Raw genomic sequence first — 24073 nt, 5'->3', positions numbered from 1 at the left:
CGCATCCTAACGATGCTCTCGTTTTGTAGGCCACTCAGTCACCAAAGGCACTCGGTCACGGCCACTCGTCACCAAAGGCACTCGGTCACCAAGGCCACTCTTCGCCCTTAAGTCACTCAGTCACCAAGGCCACTCGTCGTCCTCAGGTCACTCGGTCACGGCCACTCGTCGCCCTTAGGTCACTCGGTCACGGCCACTCATCACCAAAGGCACTCGGTCACCAAGGCCACTCGTAGCCCTCAGGTCACTCGATCACCCAGGCCACTCGGTCACCAAAGCCCCTCGGTCATCAAGGGAACTCGTCATCTGAGGCCACTCGTCATCCTCAGGTCACTCGTTCATCCGAGGCCACTCGTCGCCCTCAGGTCACTCGGTCACGGCCACCCGTCACCCTCAGGTCACTCGTCATCCTCAGGTCACTCGTTCATCTGAGGCCACTCGTTATCCTCAGGTCAGTCGTTCATCTTGGGCCACCTGATCATCAGCCCACCAGATTTACCAGACCGTCAACTCTGTAAGATCACCAGATCTGGACCTCTACCAGATCCAGTTACTCGTCAAAGATTCTCATCAGTGAAGGCACGACTCCCAAGACTCTTGTGTCTCTCCTCAATTAAAAATAGATTGTTGTATTTTGGCAACAACAATTGGCGCCGTCTGTGGGAAACGCAAGACAAAAAGTTTACTTAAGACTGGCAAACACTCAGGGACATCGACGCACTCTCTCTCAAGGCGTAGAGACACGCCTACCACCACAAAACTCTCAGCAACAGGGAGTGCCTCCCACTATTCATAATTCTCAGCAACATCCTCCTCCCCCTCATAACGCTCAAACGCAAGGAGGTGATAGCTCCATTTCTCCAAACCGACAGATGGGGGATCAATCAATCCCACCTCCACTTAACATGGGCTCAGGATCACTCCCTACTGATCAAGCTGGGACCTCACGACAGCCACCACGTACGGTCCCGTGGGAAGAGTATGAAGCATTGAGACAACAACACGTTGAAGGCATACAAGCACTATGAGACATGGCTGGTGTACTCCAAAGTATGATACCTGGAGGAATGCTCCCGGATACTCTAAAAACGTTTATGCCACCTCTTGAACCTCAACCCGAGGCGGGAGTTGATTCCTATCAAGAGGCTACTCCCGATTCCCATTCACGATCTACACCTCCACACGGGGGTAGACCCAGATCTCCACCACTAAGAAGGATCCCTCATTACGTGCCTCGGAAAAATGAAAACCCAAGAATGGAAAACAGGACCAGAAGTCCTCAAAGGCGGAGGTATCATGAAACAGTGGCCAGTACACCAACAAGACATGACAACCAGACGACAGCTAGTATGCGTGATGACATGAAAAGAGTAGTAGAAGAGGTGCTTGAGAAGAAAAAATTAATCCTGGCAACAGAAGAACACCAGCATAGAAAATGCCCTTTTACTACAGATATATTGGATAGACCTCTGCCTCGAAAATTCAAGATGCCTCAAATCACCCCCTATTCCGGCAAGGATGACCCATATGATCATGTTCAGAATTACGAGTCGCTGATGATATTGCACGGATGGGACGACGACGTGATGTGCCGAGCATTTTCCTTAACACTATTAGGACATGCTCGAACATGGTTCAACAGCCTTCCAGAAGCCTCTATTTCATCATTTGGGCAGCTTAGAACAGAATTTACCAAGGCTTTTGTGATAAACAGTCGAAGAAAGAAGGATGCCACATATTTGCTCAGCATACGACAAGGAAATAAGGAATCCTTACGTCAATTTGTGGACAGATTTGGCAATGCTACTCTTGAAGTCCCGGACTTGCCGGCTCAAGTGGCAGTATCTGCTATGCTCCAAGGGACATGTCTCGCCTCTCTTCAAGAATCACTTTCTTTAAACCCTCCAGCATCCTTAGCCGATCTATTTGTCAGAGCAAACCGATATATCCTTCACACTGAGATTATGAGGAACGTGGCGGGGAAAGAGGATAAAGAAAGGAAAATAAAAGAACGTGAAGGGGAAGAAGAGTTTATTCGACGACAGGAAAGGAATAGAAGACCGGATGTACCAAAACCTCATTTTAATCATTATACTTGGCTCTTACAAGCCCGATCAACTATATTAGCAGCAGTAGAGGGAGAAGGACTTCTTAAACTACCCCACATAGTTGACCGCCCCATGGGAAAAAATCAGGGAGAGTATTGCAGATACCATCGAACCAGAGGGCATTCCACTGGTCACTGTAGAGAATTGAAGAATCAGATTGAGATGCTCATTCGTGAGGGACACTTGCAAAGATATGTGAGACGCGAGGAAGAAGAAAATAGGGAACCCCGACAAAGGATAGATAGGCGTGATGGGCATGAAAGGCCAAACCCGAGACAACAAGAGAGAGGAGGAGATCGTCGACAAGATAATCATGTAGACAATGAGCCGACTCAACAGGCCATTCACGTTATTTCAGGTGGGGAAACCCTAGGTGGGGACACATCAGCCTCCCGAAAGCATACGCCCGCCAAGCCTACCAAGTTAACTCGGCAATAGAGGTAAGAGATGATGAAGAGCCAATCACTTTCGCCCCAACCGATTGGGGTGATATAATACTCCCACATGATGATCCCATGGTTATTTCAGCAGTCGTGGCCAAGCACCCCATCAGCAGAATTTTGGTAGATAGTGGCAGTTCTGTCAACCTGATCTATTGGAACTGTTTTGAACAAATGCATTTATCTCACGATCGGCTGAAGAAAGTATCCTTACCTCTATATAGCTTCACTGGGGAAGCAGTTCTAGTTGCAGGATCAGTTCAGCTGCCTATCACATTAGGTGTGGTCCCCCAACTCGTAACTCGACAAGCAAATTTCATGGTGGTTAAAACCTCCCTGGCGGCATATAATATGATCTTGGGACGCCCGTTACTCAATGACCCAAGGGCCGTGGTATCCTCATGCTATTTATTGATGAAATCCCCCACACCTGCCGGAGTAGGACAAGTTCGAGGAGATCAGAAGAAAGCCCGAACTTGCTATGTGTCGTCTACAAAAGGGAAAAGAGCTGAAGAAACCTTATCCATAGCCGAGAAAGCCATACATAAATCATTGGAAGAAGGAGCCGCACGTAAACCTCAACCTGTTGAGGAATTGGAAATAGTACATCTAAGTGAATCAGATTCAGAGAAAGTAGCGTATGTGGGGTCCCAGCTTCTGGAGCATACGAAAGAAGAAATTGCAAGATGCCTGCGAGAAAATTCAGACGTATTTGCTTGGAAACCAAAAGATATGCCAAGAATTAGTCCAGAAGTAATATGTCACCACTTGAATGTGGACCCCCAATTCAAGCCGGTCCGACAAAAGAAGCGAAACATTGCCCCTGATAAACTACATGCATTAGAGGAGGAAGTTGACAAATTGCTAAAAGTAGGCTTCATTCGAGAGGTATTATATCCAGAGTGGTTGGCCAATGTTGTTATGGTCCCAAAACCTAATGGAAAATGGCGCGTCTGTGTGGATTTCACCAATCTCAATAAGGCATGCCCCAAAGACTCATATCTGCTACCACGAATCGACCGTCTTGTGGACGAAACGTCTGGATACCAGTTTCTGAGCTTTCTGGATGCTTTCTCAGGGTACCACCAAATAATGATGTACCCCCCAGACCATGAGAAGATGTCATTCATCACTGAAAATGGGACATATTGCTACCAAGTCATGCCTTTTGGACTTAAGAACGCCGGAGCCACTTATTAGCGCATGGTGAATAAAGTCTTTAAAAAACTGTTGGGCGACACAATGGAAGCATACGCTGACGACATGATTGTGAAAAGTCGAAAGGACGAATCCCATGTAGAAAAACTAGCGCAAGTGCTGGGAGTCTTTAGACAGTACAAGATGCGGTTAAATCCAACAAAGTGTGCCTTTGGTGTACAGTCTAGAAAATTCTTGGGATACATGATCACGCAAAGAGGAATCGAGAAAAACCCTGAAACAATACAAGCAATATTGGACATGGAACCACCAGCATCAACTAAGGAAGTTCAGCGATTGACAGGGCGAATGGCAGCTCTTGGACATTTTCTCTCCAAGTCAGCCGAAAGAGAGTTACCCTTCTTGCGAACATTAAGAGCAGGAAAAAAGTTTGAGTGGACAGAGCAATGCCAAAAGTCATTTGAAGCGTTAAAGGAGTATTTGAAAGAAGTTCCCCTATTAACATGACCAGAAACTGGAGAAACATTGTACTTATACTTGGGGATAAGTGATGAAGCCATAAGTGCAGTATTAATCAGGAAAGAAGGATAGGTGGATCGACCAATATATTATGTCAGTAAAGTATTACAGGGCCCTGAGACACGTTATCCAGTGGCAGAAAAAATGACATTAGCACTGGTAAACGCATCCAGAAAGTTGAGGCCATACTTCCAAGCTCATTCGATCATCGTACTTACAGATCAGCCCTTGCAAAGTATTTTACAAAAGCCCGAATGTTCTGGTCGCCTTACCAAATGGTCCATTGAGTTAAGTGAATATGATATCCAGTATCAACCTCAACAAGCTATAAAGGGACAAGCACTGACTGACTTTATTGTGGAATGTACACACTCCGGTAAGGCAGCAGAAAATAGGCAGGCAGAATGGTTGTTGTTTGTTAACGAAGCATCTAGTTCACAGGGGAGCGGCGCTGGGATTGTACTCATATCCCCGGAGGGAGAAACGTTTGAGTATTCCCTACTATTGGCTTTTCCAAGTACCAACAACGTAGTTGAATATGAAGCATTAATCGCTGGAATGAGGATAGCAAGAAAATTGGAAGTAGCACAACTGGTTGCTCATAGTGATTCTCAGTTGATTGTGCAGCAGTTTCAAGGACAATATGAAACTAGAGAGCAGATAGTGGCCCAATACTTGCGCAAAGTAAAAGACCTAGCACAGACATTTCAGAGTTTCCAGTTAACACAAATAAGCAGATCACTCAATGGACATGCTGATGCCTTATCTAAACTAGCGTCCACTAAAGAAACAACCGGAAGAGCAGTATTTGTTGAAATGCTTCATCAGCTGAGCATTGAAGAAAAAGAGGTATCGTGTGTGGAGACAGGAATAGATTGGAGATCGTCCTTCTATCGTTATCTCACTAACAATGAATTACCAGATGATCCACAAGAAGCAAGAAGACTTAAGATGCGGGCTTCAAGGTTTACCATCATAGACGGGATATTATATAAGCGAGCTTACACTACACCTCTTCTCAAATGTTTAGGCCCTCAAGAGGCCGAATATGTCTTAGCAGAAGCTCATAGTGGAGTATGTGGAGAGCACTTGGGAGCAAGAGCCCTAGCAACCAAAATCTTGAGAGCCGGTTTCTTTTGGCCCACATTAAGGTCAGACGCCTTAAAGAAAGTCAAATCATGTGACAAATGTCAATGACACGCTCCAGTTCAATCTGCCCCGATATCTCAGTTACAACCTGCGTTCTAGCCTATACCATTCGCTCAGTGGGGTTTGGATATTCTGGGACCTTTTCCTCAAGCGCCCGGGCAAAGAAAATTTTTAATAGTGGCCACTGACTATTTCACCAAATGGATTGAAGCTGAGGCATTGGCTACTATTACGGCACGAAAAGTGGAGGCAATGGTGTGGAAAGACATTGTGTGCCGGTTTGGGATACCAAGAATTATCGTCACAGATCATGGGAAGCAATTTGACTGTGACTCCTTTAGAAAATTTTGTGACGACCTAGGAATTCAATTAAGATTCGCTTCAGTGGCGTATCCCCAAGCTAATGGACAAGTTGAGGTCAGTAACCGAACCATATTACATGGCCTAAAAACCCGTCTTGAAGGAGCCAGAGGCACATGGGCCGACGAGCTACCCACCATTTTGTGGGCTTATCGAACAACTAGTCGGGTCGCTACGGGAGAAACTCCATTCAATCTAGTATATGGAACGGAGGCTTTAATTCCCATTGAAATTTCAGCTAAGTCCCCAAGACTGATGGCATATGAGGAAGAGGACGGCGCAAGGAATTCTGAAGCGTTGCGAGAAAATTTGGATCTGATTGAAAAGCAGAGGGATAACACTGCCATAAAGATAGCTGCATATCAAAGAAGAGTAGCCAGTTATTTCAATTCTCGGGTGAAGAATAGACCCATGAAAGAAAGAGATTTAGTACTTCGAAGATCTGTTGTAACCAACGCGCTAAGGGATGATGGAAAGTTAAGAGCAAATTGGGAAGGGCCGTACCGCATTTTAAAATTGATTGGCCCCAACACTTGCATTTTACAGACTCTTTCAGGAGACACTATGGGAAAAACATGGAATTTGAACTATCTAAAGTTGTATACGAACAATGTATCTGAGAAAACATCTGCAATAACATAAGTCCTAAATGGGACCGTGGACGTAGGCGCATTTGGCCGAACCATGTAAAAATGCTTGGGTACACATGGTTGTCATTTTATTTTCGAAAAGGAAAAGATCGAACCCGTTATCCCGCCTATGGCCCAGCAACGAGGTAAACTACGATCGAGCCCGTTGTCCCGCCTGCGGCCAGGCAACGAGGTAAACTGAGATCGAACCCGTTGTCCCAACTATGGCCCAGCAACGAGGTAAACTACGATCGAGCCCGTTGTCCCGCCTATGGCTCGACAACGAGGTAAACTACGATCGAGCCCGTTGTCCCGCCTATGGTCCGGTAATGAGGTAAACTACGATCGAGCCCGTTGTCCCGCCTATGGCTTGACAACGAGGTAAACTAAGATCGAGCCTGTTGTCCCGCCTATGGCCTGGCAACGAGGTAAACTACGATCGAGCCTGTTGTCCCGCCTACGGCCAGGCAACGAGGTAAACTAAGATCGAACTCGTTGTCCTGCCTATAGCCCGACAACGAGGTAAACTACGATCGAGCTCGTTGTCCCGCCTATGGCCCTGTAACGAGGTAAACTACGATCGAGCCAGTTGTCCCGCCTATGGCCCGGCAACGAGGTAAACTAAGATCGAGCCCGTTATCCAACCTATGGCCCAGCAACGAGGTAAACTACGATCGAGCCCGTTGTCCCGCCTATGGCCTGACAACGAGGTAAACTACGATCGAGCCCGTTGTCCCGCCTATAGCCCGGCAACGAGGTAAACTACGATCGAGCCCGTTGTCCCGCCTATGGCCTGGCAACGAGGTAAACTACGATTGAGCCCGTTGTCCCGCCTACGGCCCGGCAACGAGGTAAACTAAGATCGAACTCGTTGTCCCGCCTATGGCCCTACAACGAGGTAAACAACGATCGAGCCCGTTGTCCCGCCTACGAGGTAAACTAAGATCGAGCCCGTTGTCCCGCCTATGGCCCAACAATGAGGTAAACTACGATCGAGCCCGTTGTCCGCCTACGGCTCAGCAACGAGGTAAACTAAGATCGAGCCCGTTGTCCTGCCTATGGCCCGGCAACGAGGTAAACTACGATCGAGCCCGTTGTCCCGCCTATGGCCCGGCAATGAGGTAAAACTAAGATCAAACCCGTGGCCCTACTCACAGCCCGGTAACGAGAAAAAATACGCTCAAGCTCGCCACATCGTGCACGATTCAATAGCCAAAGAAGAGTCTTGGTCTTATATCACTAAAGACAGCAATAAAAGAATAAATCAAGCAATAAAGAGCAGAGCGCATTGGGTAGAACAAAGAAAAAACATTCATTGATAAAACAAGCAAACTACAATGAGAGGAGCACATGGGCTCGGCAATAGCGGAAAGCAAACTACAATGAGGGTCTACTCGCGGGAGCGGGACTTGCGAGAGGAACGCTTAGAAGATCCCAACGACACAACAGGAATCTCAGGAGGCCCCGTTGGGAATTCCCCTTCCTCAACCTCGACCATGTGAGGGATATCTTCATCGGCCGGGCTAGGATCTTTTCCAACGGCTCCGGGATCGACCGTCATGCCTTCTTCCCCATGATTGAAAGGAAACGGATCCCAAGGGCCCGTCAAATTTTCCAAATCATCCACTAAGTAAGAGTCCAGATAAGAAGAAGGACTCATAGGCTCATTCGGCTCATATTGACGCCAATCTACTTGATGAGACTCCTCAACTTCGCGAGTAAGAAAAAGTTCAAGAAAGGTCTCTCCCGGACGCTGAGATTCTAGATGTGCACGGGCCAGATAAAATCCATATTTCAGGAAGCTGGAAGCATACTTTCCCTTCCTATCTTGACAGTCGGTTGAGAGACAATATTCTTTCACTGCTTCAACCCGAATAGCTCGAGCATCTTTCTGACTTATCTTCAATTCTGACAGGCGTAGAGAATGTTCCTGCAAAAGTGCCTCGTGTTGCGCCATCAAACCAACATTCTTGTGCTCTTCAGCTTCTAGCTGAGAGCGTAAGTCTGTAATTTTCCCGTGAAGACCCGAGGTACCAACAGAAGCCTCGGACAGTCGATCCTGCACGCGTCCAATCTCTGCCTCTGCATTCTTCTTCCCGAGCTCCGCCCGACGAGCACGACCCTTTAACTCTTGACGCTCCTCATTCCAGGAAGATTGGCGCTTCCTCCAGTCTGACATTTGGGTCTCTACTTGTTCACGATAGGCCCTGTCCCTAGCGTTGGAAGCAATGATTCCTTGGATACCTGATCGGGATGTCGAACACCGATAGATTAGATGAATAATGATTTTGATTTGCAGCAAGGGTGCAACCCAAAGTCGTCTCCCAACGAACCTCAAACTGATCTGTCAAAACAAGACTAAACGCGGGGGGGGGGGGGGGGGTTGGTGAAAAAAAACAGAAAAAAAAATAAACACGAAGACGGTAAACCGAGATGCAACCGGTTGCAACCTTTCCTCCCTACCCGGGTATCATCATCCACCATATAAAGAACCTATTTATCTTTAATCCCCAGATCAAACAAAGATGCTTGACAATCGCCAAAGACTAAATCGAAACTAATATAAAAATCACAGAAGATCTTCTTGATCAATATACAAGTTTCAAGTTCTTTTAGCACACGGATCTGAAACCGACATGAACAATCGCCCACTAAGTTTATTTTATTTCCTGCAACCAATACCCCAATTGAGGCTATTAGTCAAATCTGCCCAAGCATCATGCATGCATTCATACGATCGCATAAAATACATACACACTTGAGAAGAAGCAAAGAAACAAAACCATAAGATTAAAGATGAAAACAGATATACAAAAACGTCCAAAGATTCAAACCAGGTAAGGAGTGTGGCATGCAACCAGTTACAAAATCCTTAGCCTTCCATCTTGACAAGAACAATGGAGATAAAGGAAAATTGGATACTATTCACGTGAGAAAAGAATTATCCCTAATGGCCTCTTAATGTGCTTAAATAGAGCTTAGGGAGGAAACCCTAGGTTAATGAAACTTCACATCTGATTTCGAATAGGATAACGTGCATTATGGGCTTCGGCCCCTTCATAAAAATTGTATATAAGGAAGAGTAGATGAATTTGGACATTTTAATCACTTGATTTGGATATCGGACACCCAAGTTATGGCATTTTAAAGAATCAGTGTCTGTGCAGCTTTCCTAATTTAACCCAGCTATCTGGTCCCGACTTTGAAGTGAGTTTGGAGGCCCAAACGAACTCGTATTTGGATAAACGATACCATTCCAGAAATCCCAAGAAGTCCTCTACAATATCTCTGAAGACATCATTCACGTTCTGGGATTATAACTTGGCCAAACATTTGAAAGAAGCACAGAAGGTCAAATCTGTCAGCACATTGTCTCCAATCTCCTTGTTTCTCTTCTGCCAAAAATAAAATAAAATAGTGTGAAGCCCAATTCCTATAAAATGAAATAAAACAAAATCAAGATAAATAAAATGACACAACTAACGTGCAAAAAGACTAAATATGAGGGCTAAATAATATGAAAATATGCGCTCTATCAATACCTTGCACTAGGAGCTGCTCTGCTTCGTCTCTAGTCTGGGCATAATTACCACCAATAAATCGTCATTCCTCTCGAGGGAGAATGGTGGAATAAATGAGGTGAGCACCAATCCCTGGTTCAGTAACCGAGTCTGTCTCTAATACCCCTGGGGAAACTTCAAAGTCTCGACCACTAAGTTTCGTGTCGTCTCCAAGAATCATGGTATGTCTCACATTGCCTGGAATGGGAAGTATAGGAGGGGGCCTCAATGCTTTCTCGCCTTCAAGACGACGACGATCCTTCCTATTTGGAACTATAGGATGCCGACATTCTTCTTCCACCCGTGCCATGTCACCAACAAATCGAGAGGATGAGCTTCGCCCCCCTTGAGAATTGGGAGCAGGAGAGGGGATCTCTGCAGCCTCTTCATGAGAAAGAGGAATTGATGGACTTTCCGTATGAGTGGGAGCTTCAGCACTAGAGTGGTCGCTTCTTGGATGCCGCCGCCTTTCCACCCCAATGGGAGAAACGCCGGCAGGTATACGCGACCGAGGAGGGCGGGAGCTTGTAGATCCCTCAGCTCCATGCGTAGAAACCCTGGCAGCTGTCGCAACACGTGCCTCCTCCTCGCGGTGGCATCTACGCAACTCCATCAGTCTACCCAATCCAGCCATTTCTGCAAAAATCAATACAAAACATTTAGCATGGCGAAATAATGCGACAATGGAAAAAAGAAAGATAATGGCGAAAGATATTCTACCCCCAGGAGTGTTTTCCACCTGAGGATTAAAAGGATGAAGAGAAGATGATCCAGGCATTTCCATCTCTTCCTCCTCGACTCCTTCCATTTCTTCGTTGGATAGCATGGAAGAGCGAGGAGGAACAGTTGGTATCACGACCCCCTAACCCGCGATTCTGAAATTCTCCAAAGTCAGGAGGCTCCTCAACTCGACGGGGCCCTGCGCCGTTAACATTTCTACTAGATGACGATACACGCCCTGAACTTCCTTGCAGGGAGGAAACCCTTGGTTGGCGTCTTGATGGTTCCAGTATAAAAGAGCATCCCAATGAGGTGGAGGTTCTATCACTACCCATCGTTCTTCAAATCGATTAATCTTGTTTAGAAGAGCGATGAATAGCTCTAAACCCGACACCTTCTGGAGAGTGTAAAGGGCACGATCCTTGTTGGCTTTTCGCAATCGATAGAAGCAACTGAAGAGTTTCAAGGAAGGGACGACATCCCTTAGACGACAAAGTATAGAGAAGACGACCATCTGAGGCCAACTATTAGGATGAAGTTGAGCGGGAACGATCTTGTAGTGACGCAACCACGCCATGGCAAAGGGCGGAAGAGGAAAGCGGAGTCCCACCTCAAATGAAGCAAAGTGAAGACCAAGGGAGCCCTCGTCTACTCGAGAGGGGTCCGGCTCATCGAGGCGAGGGTACCTCACCATAAATCCAGAAGGCGTGGCATCATAAACTTGCTCAAAGGCCCCGTATCGAAGTCGGGAGCTCGAAGTGGTAGGAATGTGCGCGGGGTCGGGGGGTGATGCCGGTCTTCTCCTCGACATGTTAAAAGGTTCAAAGCCGTTACCTTGTTACGTTAGGAAAAGCGGACGATCACAACGAGCAAAGTACCTGCACATAAACACAAAGAAAATCAGTACAAGGCAAAGAAGGAGCAACCGAAGGCCGAGATAAGCATTTCAAGCCGTTTAAGGGCATTGGGGCACCAGGACCACTCGGTCATGACCGAGTGGCGGTTATGACCGAGTGGCCCAGTGGGAGCTCCCCCAAATGCTGAAAATGAAGACGTGACCCAGAAAATGCACCGAGACCTGAGAGAATTTGAGTTTTGGAGCACCTCGGCTGATCCTTGTGAGAATTAAATGAAGAGCGGAAGCCCTATTTATAGGAGCTCAAAAGGCAAAAAAGTCGAAAGCTGTGGAGCAAATACAGAAAATGAAGAGCAAATGCGCAAAAATGATCTCCCGAGAGATAAGCAAAATGCGGCAAAAACGACGCCAATATTTCCAGGGATCGTATGCTCTTTTACCCGACTCCTCGGCTGAAAAAACAGGGAGCAATTGATGTACCCGGGAGGGAGAAATGGATCTATGATCAAGTATGGGCCCCAATAGGAGATAAATCAAAGTCAATGGCCAAGGAAGACCCGCTCGGCCAGGCTGGGTGGGAGCCCACTCGGCTGGGCCGAGTGGTTAAGACCACTCGGTTGCCGAGTGGTTTCCCCCTCACTCGGCCCAACTGAGTAGGGGCCCACTTGGCATGACCGAGTGGAGAGGGTCACTCGGTCATACCGAGTGATCCCTCCCCAAACTCGGCTTAACCGAGTGGAAGTCACTCGGCATGATCGAGTGACCCTTCGAGATTGTCAATCCAGCTGAATCCCCCCTCTCTTGCCAGACCATTAGCATTGCAAAATTTTCGTAATGGGCTGCGAGATTTCTGCCGAGAAAACCGCGAGGCCTTTCTCTCTCCTCCACTATAAATGTGAGACCCCACTTTCACTCCGAGGTACGCAATTTTGAGTAATCAAAGTATACTTTTCTCATTTTCTCTCGAGATCTTGACTTAAGCATCGAAGGGTTTGCGCGAGGACCCCCACCCGCGTCCTAACAGTGCTCTCGTTTTGTATGCCACTCGGTCACGGCCACTCGTCACCAAAGGAACTCGGTCACCAAGGCCACTCGTCGCCCTCAGGTCACTTGGTCACGGCCACTCGTCGCCCTCAGGTCACTCGGTCACGGCCACTCGTCACCAAAGGCACTCGGTCACGGCCACTCGTCGCCAAAGGCACTCGGTCACCAAGGCCACTCGTCGCCCTCAGGTCACTCCTAGGCCACTCGTCACCCTCAGGCCACTCGGTCACCAAAGCCCCTCGGTCATCAAGGGCACTCGTCATCCGAGGCCACTCGTCATCCTCAGGTCACTCGTTCATCCGAGGCCACTCGTCGCCCTCAGGTCACTCGGTCACGACCACCCGTCACCCTCAGGTCACTCGTCATCCGAGGCCACTCGTCATTCTCAGGTCACTCGTTCATCCGAGGCCACTCGTCATCCTCAGGTCACTCGTTCATCTTGGGCCACCTGATCATCAGCCCACCAGATTTACCAGACCCTCAACTCTGTAAGATCACCAGATCTGGACCTCTACCAGATCCAATTACTCGTCAAAGATTCTCATCAGTGAAGGCACGACTCCCAAGACTCTTATGTCTCTCCTCAATTAAAAATAGAATGTTGTATTTTGGTAACAACAGAAGTGATTGCAAGAAAAATATTGCATGATTTAATTGTGTTAGTTGCAATGTTTCATGAATTAATTTTGAAGTATGCATGGCATCAAAAGTGATGATTTTGCATGACTAATTCTTTCAATTAATACTTTTGGATTTAGAGTTGATAAGATAATATGGATGGTAACCAATTTTGTAATTAATTATGCGTTGATATGTTATTGGAATTCTTGATTTTGGCCTAGCATAACAATTAAATGTTTATTTTATGTTTCTTCTCTACTTTGCTTGAGGACAAGTAAAAGGTTAAGTGTGAGGCTATTTGATAGGACTTAATTGTATATATATTTTTATCTTAACCTTGTATTAATTTTTTTACATAAATGTGTGTTTATATGGATTTTATATTATTTTAATATCTTTTTGTAGAAACTCGGTAAAGGAAATTAAATAATTAATATTATAATATAATTAAAGTTATAATATATTAAATATTGTATATTATATTATATACGACGTTATACTATTTATATTTATATTATATTATATATTATCTTTTATTATTTATATATATAATATTATTATAAAAAATATATATAATATGTCTATATATTGGTGGCAGTGGCGTGAATGTGGGGGAGTTTTGGCATGGCACATGCGCTACACATATATATATATAATGCAATATTGAAAAAAGTAAAAAGGGGAATGGGACTCAAGCTAAGGCACCGTGCACATCCTATATATATATATATATATATATATTATTTATTGAATTGAGAGGGGATTTTGGAGATTGAAACGGAAGGAGGCTTCCTGCAGCGCATAGCAAATTAAAGAGAAGGCCGCGCACAGTGAAGAAGCAATTGGAGATTGGGAAGGAATTGAAGTCGCGGACACACAAGAATTGAGCGCAGTCGCACTAGGATAGGGAGCCTCCCTGTTTCTTCAATTTTTTGTTTTTATTTTTATGTTAATAATGTCTAGTTAATTTATTTTAACTAGGGTTTGGATGGATTTTAATTCTGAAATTATGTGAGTATTTATTTGGTTCGATTCAAAACCGATTATTATTTACGTGAGGAATTTATATTGTTGCGTTTAATGTTTTAAAAAATTGGCCACCTTTTAATGATTCAATGATTTATACATGACTGACTAAAGGATTATTATAAATTAGATCTATAGGCAATATAAATCACATGCTTGACTATGAGATCGAAAGATGATTAGCTCATGTGTGGGAATCGAGGAAGCTTAGTGAGTCAAATCCTCTTCCGAGATTAGAGGTTTTCAAAAAAACTTAATGCTTATTTATTTCGTTGATATCTGCTCAGAAATCTGACAGTGAAATTGAATTAATAAAGGATTAATATGACTTGAGAAACCTTATTAATTAATTGAGGGAAATCCATCATCACATGCAAATAATTATAAAATACTGTAAAAGTATTTATGGTTTTGAATTGGATTGAATAAATAATTATATAACCCAGATTAAATGAAATCTAATCCCTAGTGCATTTATTAATTAATTTTTCTCACAACGAATTCAGTTTTCTATTTATTCTTCTTTTTATTTATCCAATTAATTAATTAATTCAGCTTAGGCTAATTAAAATTATTTTGGTATTGTGATCTAGTCCTTGTGGGATCGACATCTTTTTATCACTATCTGCATATTTGACTAAGGTGCACTTGCCCGAATTAATTGTGCATAAAATCACACATCAGGACCCAAACCGACGCGATCTGCTCAGGGCTTCAAGTCACCTCGGTCCTCCACTAGCCGTGCTCGAGACTTAGACTGACGTAGTCCGCTCAGGGCTTCGAATCACCTCGGTCCTCCACCAGTCGCACTTGAGACCCAGACCAACGCGGTTCGCTCAGGGCTTTGAGTCATCTTTGTCCTCCACCAGCCACGCTCAGGACCCAGACTGACGCGGTCTGCCTAGGACCTTAAGTTTACCTCGGTTTGATTCCAAAGTCGTACCTTGTATTAAACAAGCACGCCGAACCTCGAGTCTACCTCGGTCTGACTTTCAATTTTGCCTCAGTCTTGTAAAGTCATGCTTTGTATCAGACAGACACGCCGGACCTCAAGTTTACCTCGGTCTAACTTCCGAGTTCACCTCAACTCTGTTAAGTCATGCCTCGTATCAGACAAGCACGCAAGACCTCGAGTTTACCTCAATTCGATTCCAAAGTTGTGCCTTGTATTAGATAGGCACGTCGGACCTTAAGTCTACCTCGATCCGACTTCCGAGTCCGTCTCGACCCTGTTAAGTAGTGCCTTATATCAGACAGGCACGCCGGACCTCGAGTCTACCTTGGACCTGTCAAGTCGTGCCTTGTATCAGACTGGTATGCCGGACCTCGAGTTTACCTCGGTCTAATTCCAAAGCCGTGCCTTGTATCAGACAGGCACGCTGGACCTCGAGTTTACCTGAATTCGATTCCAAAGTCGTGCCTTGTATCAGACAAGCACGTCGGATCTCGAGTCTACCTCGATCCTGTCAAGTCGTGCCTTGTATCAGACAGGCATGCCAGACCTCGAGTCTACCTTGGTCCAACTTTCTAGTCCGACTCGGCCCTGTCAAGTCGTGCCTCATATCAAACAGGCACGTTGGACCTTGAGTTTACCTCGGTTCGATTCCAAAGTTGTGCCTTGTATTAGATAAGCATGCTGGATCTTGAATCTACTTCGATCCAACTTTCGAGTCTGTCTCGGCCCTGTCAAGTCGTGCCTTGTATCAGACAGGCACGCAGGACCTCAAGTTTACCTCAGTCCGACTTTTGAGTCCGCCTCGGCCTTGTCAAGTCTTGCCTTGTATCAGACAAGCACGCCGGACCTCGAGTCTACCTCAGTCTGACTTCTAAGTCTGCTTCGGCCCTGTCAAGTCGTGCCTCGTATCAAACAGGTATGTCGGACCTCAAGTTTACTTTGGGCCGATTCCAAAGTCATGCTTTGTATCAGACAGGCACGCCGGATCGCGAGTCTACCTCGGTCCAACTTTCGAGTCCGCCTCGGCCTTGTCAAATCATGCTTTGTATCAGGCAGGCATGTTGGACCTCAAGTCTACCTCAGTTCGACTTCCAAAGTCATGCCTCGTATCAGACAGGCACGTAGGATCGCCCAGGCTTTCCCTTCTCTAGCTCAAACACTCCTTACTCGAGCATCCGACTTGGGGAGCTATAGACCATTTGGGCCTAATCTTGGCCCTCTTCTTAGGCCCAATCTCAGCCTAATCTTGGCCCTTTTCTTTGGCCTAACCTTAGCCCAGCGCCAGCCTGCCATGGTATCATTGCAACCCCCGTTGGGTATCTACGCGACTGCCTTAGATCTCATGTTTATTAATGGCAGATCCTATCCACATTAAGAAGGGTCGTGTAACACCCGAGATTTTTCATATTCAGGGAAATAGAATCATAGGAAGTTAGGGGGAAAATTGTAATTTTGAAGCTCGGGTGGAAGTGCAATTTTTGAAAAAAGAACCCGGGAACAAGTGTCATTTACTAAAATGCCTGAGAATTGGTGAGATTCAAGGATAGCTCGATGACCTAAATGTAATGGATTTCAAACTCTTATTAAATATAGGTTTGGATTTCAAATTTAGCTTTGAACTTCAAATCTTATTAAAACTAGCTTTGGATTCCAAATAGAATTCCAAAATGATTATATGGGACACATGGCACTATTTGATAATAACGCATGGATAGAAATGATTATATGGGATACTTGGCACCATTTGATAAGAACACATGGATAGAAATGATTATATGGGACACATGACACCATTTGATAAGAACACAACACATGGATAGAAATGATTATATGGGACACATGGCACCATTTGATAAGAACACATGGATAGAAGTGATTATATGAGACACTTGGCACCATTTGATAAGAACAAATTGATAGGAATGATTATATAAGACACATGGCACCATTTGGATTGGAACACGTGGAAGTCATGATTAGTCCCAAATAATTATGGTGACACATGGAAGCTTATGATTTGCTTGGAAATTCTATAAATAGGGGGCTCTTGGGAAAGGATTTGAGGCATTTGTAAGGATTTTGGATAGGGAAACTCTGGAAAAAAGAATGGGGGAGAGAGAGAGAGGGGGGGGGGGAGAAGTTTTTCCAAAAACAAGGATCATCCTTGTTGGAATTTTCGGACGTCACTGGTGTTCGTGTCGAAACATCCAAAAATAGCAAGGAAAACGTCGAATCCGCTATTAAGAGACAAGCTTCGACTCCTTTATTTCCTTTATATAAGTTTCCACTTCTTTATTTCTTTTATGCAATCTCCTAACCCTCTTCTCATGTTTCTTGATCCCTTACGCAAGCTCTTAAGCCTATCCTAATTTATTCTCTCTTTTGGTTACATGTAAGTTCTCATTGCGAGTCTTCTGCGTATAATTTTCTTTAGTATGAACAGTTTAGTCCGGTTTATTTTGTAATGAAAAAGTCCAATTGAGTCATGCCCATACTCTAAACAAGGGTTTTGAACCACCCTTAAATTCTTAAGGAATGATGCGTTGTTAATACGCAAGGAATTGTGTCTCCTTGCAAAATGGATGGTTATGTTAAAAGTCTTAATGGATGAGGTCATGAGAAGTCCTGGGAAAGTTCATGAAATGCTAAGTTTAAAGAATATAAGTTAATGATAGCTATGGGTATTAAAGGGTAAGGGGTATAAAGCCACTGACTATCGACCGTGGGTCGTGGTAGCTGATGGCTGGATGTATGGCTCTAGTTATCAACTGTTACGATAAGCGAAAGACAGGCCAGAAGAGTTAGTACTGCCGAATTCCCACCATGACTTGTGCACATCATGATATTGTGTGATGCATGGAGTTTGGATTGCGTTAATTGGGGGGACATACTTTTTGTGTGATGGGGTGTGTGAGCATTGGCATGACTCGGTTGGCCTAAAAGCCAGTTTGGGTACCTTAGGCAAGCATATGCATTTAGAGTATTTCGCATGCGTGTATTCTTATGTGGGCATAGCATGGTCTGATGCTTGGTTTATGGGGGACTTGACATCACGTTTATGCTGCAATTGTTAGATATAAGCCCTTAAGACCAATTCCAGTGATACAATAGGACTTGATCTTATAATTCTTTAAACCCTATTTAATGGCAAGTTTTATATTTAATTTAAATTGTAATTTGGTTTGGATTAAACATACAAATATCCTTTAGTATAATAAGGAGTGGATACCATTCTTAATTGTTAAGAATAATCGAGACAGATAATCCATAATACGTTATATTATAAATATGTTCTTGGTCATAGAGTTTCTAACCTGGATAATTAGTAACTCGCAAAGGCTGGCATATCGTCTTCCTCCTTGTTCGGTATAAGATACCGAAAAACAAGATTGGTGGGTCTTGTACCACTCTGTATAAGATATAGAAGGAAGACGAGTGGGTGCTTGTTATAGGAACGAGTTCACTGAACGAGACTGTTAATATTGAATCACATGGGTTTTATCTCACGGGTCAATGATTCAATATTAACTACGGATTTGCATTAGTCCTTAGACCTGAGATGACATGGATATCTGTGTATTAGTGGATTAGGATATCAGTGATATTATATGGTTGTCATAATCAGGGATAGTCATACGTATCTATGTGCCTAGTTCAGTGACACACGAGGTATACGCATCAGACATGGAATCTATCACCTCGAGATATACGAGGAGGATATCCTATGCGATCCAGTGGTCACTTGACGATAAATCCTTTGCCGAGGTAATATGATGATGGAATTTGGATTCCGTAGAGGTTGTGTCATATTAGTCAAGTGTGATTATTAGATTTGGTCATATGACGAGATCGAGAGATTTGACCTGCTGACCATGATCTCATATCTCGTCGGGATATAGTATGATAGATGGACTGTGTTATAGGGCACCGTAGTGTAAGGTTCATATTTTCGCTTCACATTAAATTGGGTAATCAGGACATATTGTTAGATGTCACTCATGATTTACGAGAATTAATAATTGATTAATTCTCGTTGTCAATTTAATTGTGAATCCAGAAAGTCCCACCCAATAGAAATCGTTTTAAAAGAAAAAGGGGCAAATTTAGTAATTATGGAATTACTAAATTATAAGTGTAATTATTTATTAAAGAAATAAGAATAATTAAATAAGTAATATGATTATTTATTTAATTATTAAGTTGGATTGGGCTTTTTGGTAGCACCTAAAGCCCAGTCCAATAGAACTTAGGGTTTTAGCGTTTTTTGTCTATAAATATAACATTAAACCTAGAATCCATATGAATCAATCAGTTGAATCAAAAACGAAAATTTTAGAGAAAATTTCTGTGTCCTTTTTTCTCTTAAGTCTATTGAAGTCTTGATGGTTTCGGGTAGACCGACTCAACATCTCACGCGTGGGAGATATCAAGCGGGTTATCAGCTGTGAAATTAGATTTCGTTTCGAGGTAATTTTTCATTTTGTGTCTTCGATTTAAACTGTAAGATTTGAAAAACGTGATACCAATAAAATCAGATTATATTTTTCCGCTGCGTATGATCAGATCATGTTTTCTAACAGCAAATGCCATTGCATTTCTTATGTATTGCATTGCATGGTGAGGAAGAGTGGTTATGAGAGGTGGGTAAGGCCCACGACGTTAAAGGGAAACTCCAACTTTTGGTGTATAGATACAAGGGTTTTATTATTTTTAAAACATTTTCAAAAACATAAATAAGAACGCAGCGGAAATAAGTTTAAGACCACCTTGCAAGACTTGGTTTACCATGACCATATGCAATACAAAATTAAACCATGCCATATATAGCTCACGGTGGTTTGTAGTCCGATATAGACGTTGGAATCTTCTTCAAAATAGTAACGATTGCACACCAACAACTTTCAAACAAATAACCGGTTAGACCGAACCGTCCCTCGAAAGCACGATGGGTCTAGTTAGTCCACGCTCCAAGTAGGTAATGAATCCTATAACTGAGCTTATGTGCTAGCCAAGCTAAGAATAGGAGATAAAAGATCAATAGATTCCAAAAACTAATAGACTTTCTATTAGGTTGGACTTGCTATATTAGCAACAATGGAATCAAGAGCAAAATGGGAGAAAGGAGTAAGAGAATTCCAACTAGAATGAGAAGGATAGGAGCTTATGGCCAGATGATTTCTCATACCTTCATTTTTCTCCATGATCACCTATTTATAGGAAGAGATGGCCATATTATTTTCAATATAATATATCACATATATTATATATAATGAAAGTGTATTTTTTTAATATAATATATCATATATATTATTTGAAGTGCTCATTCCATTCCAATAATATATCATATATAAATTGAAGTGCTCTTTCCATTTTTAATAAAATATATTATATATTATATAAAATGGAAGTGCATTTTTTTTAAAATAATATATCATATATATTATTTCAAGTGCTCTTTCCATTTTAATAAAATATATTATATATTATATAAAATGGAAGTGCATATTTCTTTTCAATAATATATCATATATATTATTTGAAGTGCTCTTCCCATTTTAATAAAATATATTATATATTAAATATAATGGAAGTGCATATTTTCTTTTCAATAATATATCAAATATATTATTTGAAGTGCTCTTTTCTTTTTCCATATAATATATCATATATATTATATATTGAAAGTGACATTTTCTTTTTCATATAATATATCATATATATTATATATAAATAATAAAAATGCTATTTTCTTTTCCATATAATATATCATATATATTATATATTGGAAGTGCTCTTGTCTTTTCTATATAATATATCATATATATTATGTAGAATGAAAATTCTCTTTTAATTTCCATATATTGAATTTAAATTAATTCTCTCAATATAATATAATATGTGTATAACTATTATACATAAAAAATATTATATGAGAATTAATTATCTAATGAGAACCATTCTCATTACTAATATCCTGGTAAAAATCATTAACCCTTAATAAAGATTATAACTTTCATCACTTAATTAACCATTACACTTGGATATGCATGTGATCTTCTAGGTTCACCACTAAGTAGCAATTAAGACACGTCAAACCCTTTGACGCCAACCAAACACTTTGGTCTACATGAGGATCTCTCCATTTCCCCGATGTAACTCGAAAGACCCTGAGTGACAACTAGCATTATGTCAGGGCGATCCTACCAGTAATGAAGTCATACTTCTTGAGAACCTATTTGGGCTTCTGATTCCCGTGTACTATAATCCTTCCATCGATTAACAACCTGATCGAGTGAGAGTCATGGATTGATCAAACTCACTAACTCGATAGCTATGCCAAGATCTAGTGTGGTGTGATTGAGATGACACATCGAAACACCTTCTGATATTAGAAACACCTTTTCAATCATGTGTACCCTAGCCATGGATTTATACAACCACAATCACTATTGATCGCATAGGATGTTCACCTCACGTCGGAGGTCGACGAATCCCATTAGCAATCACCTATCTCCATACGCCACTGCACAGGAACCACGCAGTGCATCTCCCACTCAATAACCGAATGGTACTTAGCAATGGCAAATTCCTGACATCGACATACAAGATAACTGTGTTGCTTCTGGTCTAAGGACTAGTAACACAATTGAAGCCTGTGATAGATCATAGATCCTCCAAGCCATATGATCTATCACGTGTGTCACATTTAGTAAGCGTTCTACTAACACCTACCCACATGTATATTATATCCATCTCATGGATTATGGCATGCGACTCGTTATCCTTTATTATTAGCATCTCATACTAATCAAATGTAGTATCCATGTTCCAGTCCGTACTCGACTAATCATAGTCCTCATTTGAGAAGTCTAAGAACTGAGAATAACCATTAAGACATCCTTATTAAAAAGGTCAATTATCACATATTCTAAACACTTAAGAATAAGACCTTCAATAGAAAATCTAAGGACTCATTCATATTAAGGATTATAGAGCTATGAATGAAGATATGACCTTAAATATAAAAACATACTTTATTACATATTGCAAGGATTACATCATTAGTCCCACAAATATAAATGTCAGATGCCATTTAAATCTAACATTAGGGCACTAACACCAACAGGCGTAAGACCATGGAACGGATCCATGACAACGACATGTTATGATGATAAGTTATAAATGATAGGAAAAACCAATTGTGGCAATATGTTATGTATGACAGGAAAAGCATGTTATGAATGTCAGGAAAAGTTGACCAAGGTCAGGAAAAGGCAGGTCAGGAATGATGATATGGTAGCCTATATTGGGCTGCTCGTAGGTTTGTATGTGGAACTTGGGCACCAGTGTGTGTTCTTATGTGGGCCCCAAGGACCCTTTATGTGCAATTTACTTTATGTTTATGCATTTAGAGTTAACACATGTATTGAGCATGGCATGAAATGTCGTTGCATGGACATGGAGTGCATATGGTATGGAGAAAGTTCTACTCATAGCCTGTTGCTTTCATATTATTATGCTTGCGAGCTTTGCGGCTTAAGTTTTGCTTGCGTCATTCCAGGTAAGAGTAGGGTACCAAGTAAGGATGAGGTAGGCAGTCAAGCAGGGGTTAGACGTGTATAGAGCAGTCCCAATTAGAAGGTTCTGGTGGTGTCTTACTAGTTTATATGTTGTAATAAGATATCGTGTTAGATTTAGTATTACCAAATGTAATTGATCTCGATGTATGCTAAGAAATGTATTAAGTTGATTGATGAGGCAATAGGAAAGTTTTGTTATCAGAAGTAAATATGTTAGTTGTTGTATCTTCATTAAGACTCTGGTTGGTGCTAACTATTTTGACACTTCCCCTTGAATTCCTCGGCCGGGGTTTTCAAGGAAGAGGTCTGAAAGTAAAGCAAGATCGCTACGGGGTAATCAGCGTAGTTCAAAATTTTGAACTTACCCTGATCCCGGCGATTGGATCAACGTCGAAATTAAATCATTCACAAACAAATAAATAAATCTAACCTTTAGATTATCGAGTCATTCGCGGATTTAAGACGTCCAAGTGTCCGACCTCTAACTCGTGATACGCGGCACGCGTCCGTTAGCAAGGAGAGCGGAATAGGAGTGCTAGCTCCTTCTCCTTTGCGCGGCTTGTGTATGGACGGTAAAAGAACACCCACGTTTCAAATTGATGCTAAAAAGAAACGGGAAGAGTGAACGGCAATACATTTTTCAACTCTTGAAAAATGACATCAAAAATCACTTCGAATTTTGGGCAACCCATAAAGGGATATTTATAGTGAAATATCCTAGGGTTTCTAAAACCCTAATGGATTGGGCTAGCCCATTAATTCTAATTTAATTAGAATCTTAAGTGGGCTTATTCTAGTCCAACTAGAAATATAATTAAATGGCCCAATCCATTTATAGGTTAAATAAAATATTATGGCCCAAATCTAATTCAAGCCTAAATATATTTTATTTAATATTTGGCCCAAATCTAATTTAGTCCAAATATAATATTTAATATTTGACCCAAATCTAATTTAGTCCAAATATAATATTTATTTTAATATTTGGCCCAAATCCAATTTAGTCCAAATATAATATTTAATTTAATATTTGGCCCAAATCTAATTTAGTCCAAATATTAACTTAAGCCCAAATATATTTTATTTCTTATTTGCCACTCCAACAAATAGAAAATTATTAAATTAGAAACTCCTTCCTAATTTAATTAATTGCCATTTTAGGAAACTCTTTCCATTATGACGACTTCTCGTCATATCGACGTCATTACATCTATTTGTTCTTTTTCCGTGAGAACCTACGACGGCACAACTTCTTGCTGAAGTGTCCTACTTAACCATACGTCTACTCTCCTAGTTTAAGCCAGGGACCGTGCCTATTGCGTATGACTCATTAGGCTTCCGAATATGT

The 24073-nt window shown here is 42.4% G+C and overlaps 1 pseudogene; it reads right to left on the bottom strand.

Moving 5' to 3' along the window:
- Positions 1 to 11503: 11503 nt before the first annotated feature.
- LOC127794766 (uncharacterized) overlaps positions 11504 to 24073 on the bottom strand; it is a 37123-nt pseudogene continuing 24553 nt past the window's right edge.

Source organism: Diospyros lotus, chromosome 2 (genome assembly GCF_014633365.1).
Source record: "Diospyros lotus cultivar Yz01 chromosome 2, ASM1463336v1, whole genome shotgun sequence".
Lineage (NCBI taxonomy): Eukaryota > Viridiplantae > Streptophyta > Magnoliopsida > Ericales > Ebenaceae > Diospyros > Diospyros lotus.
This window is presented reverse-complemented; position numbering and strand designations above follow the sequence as displayed.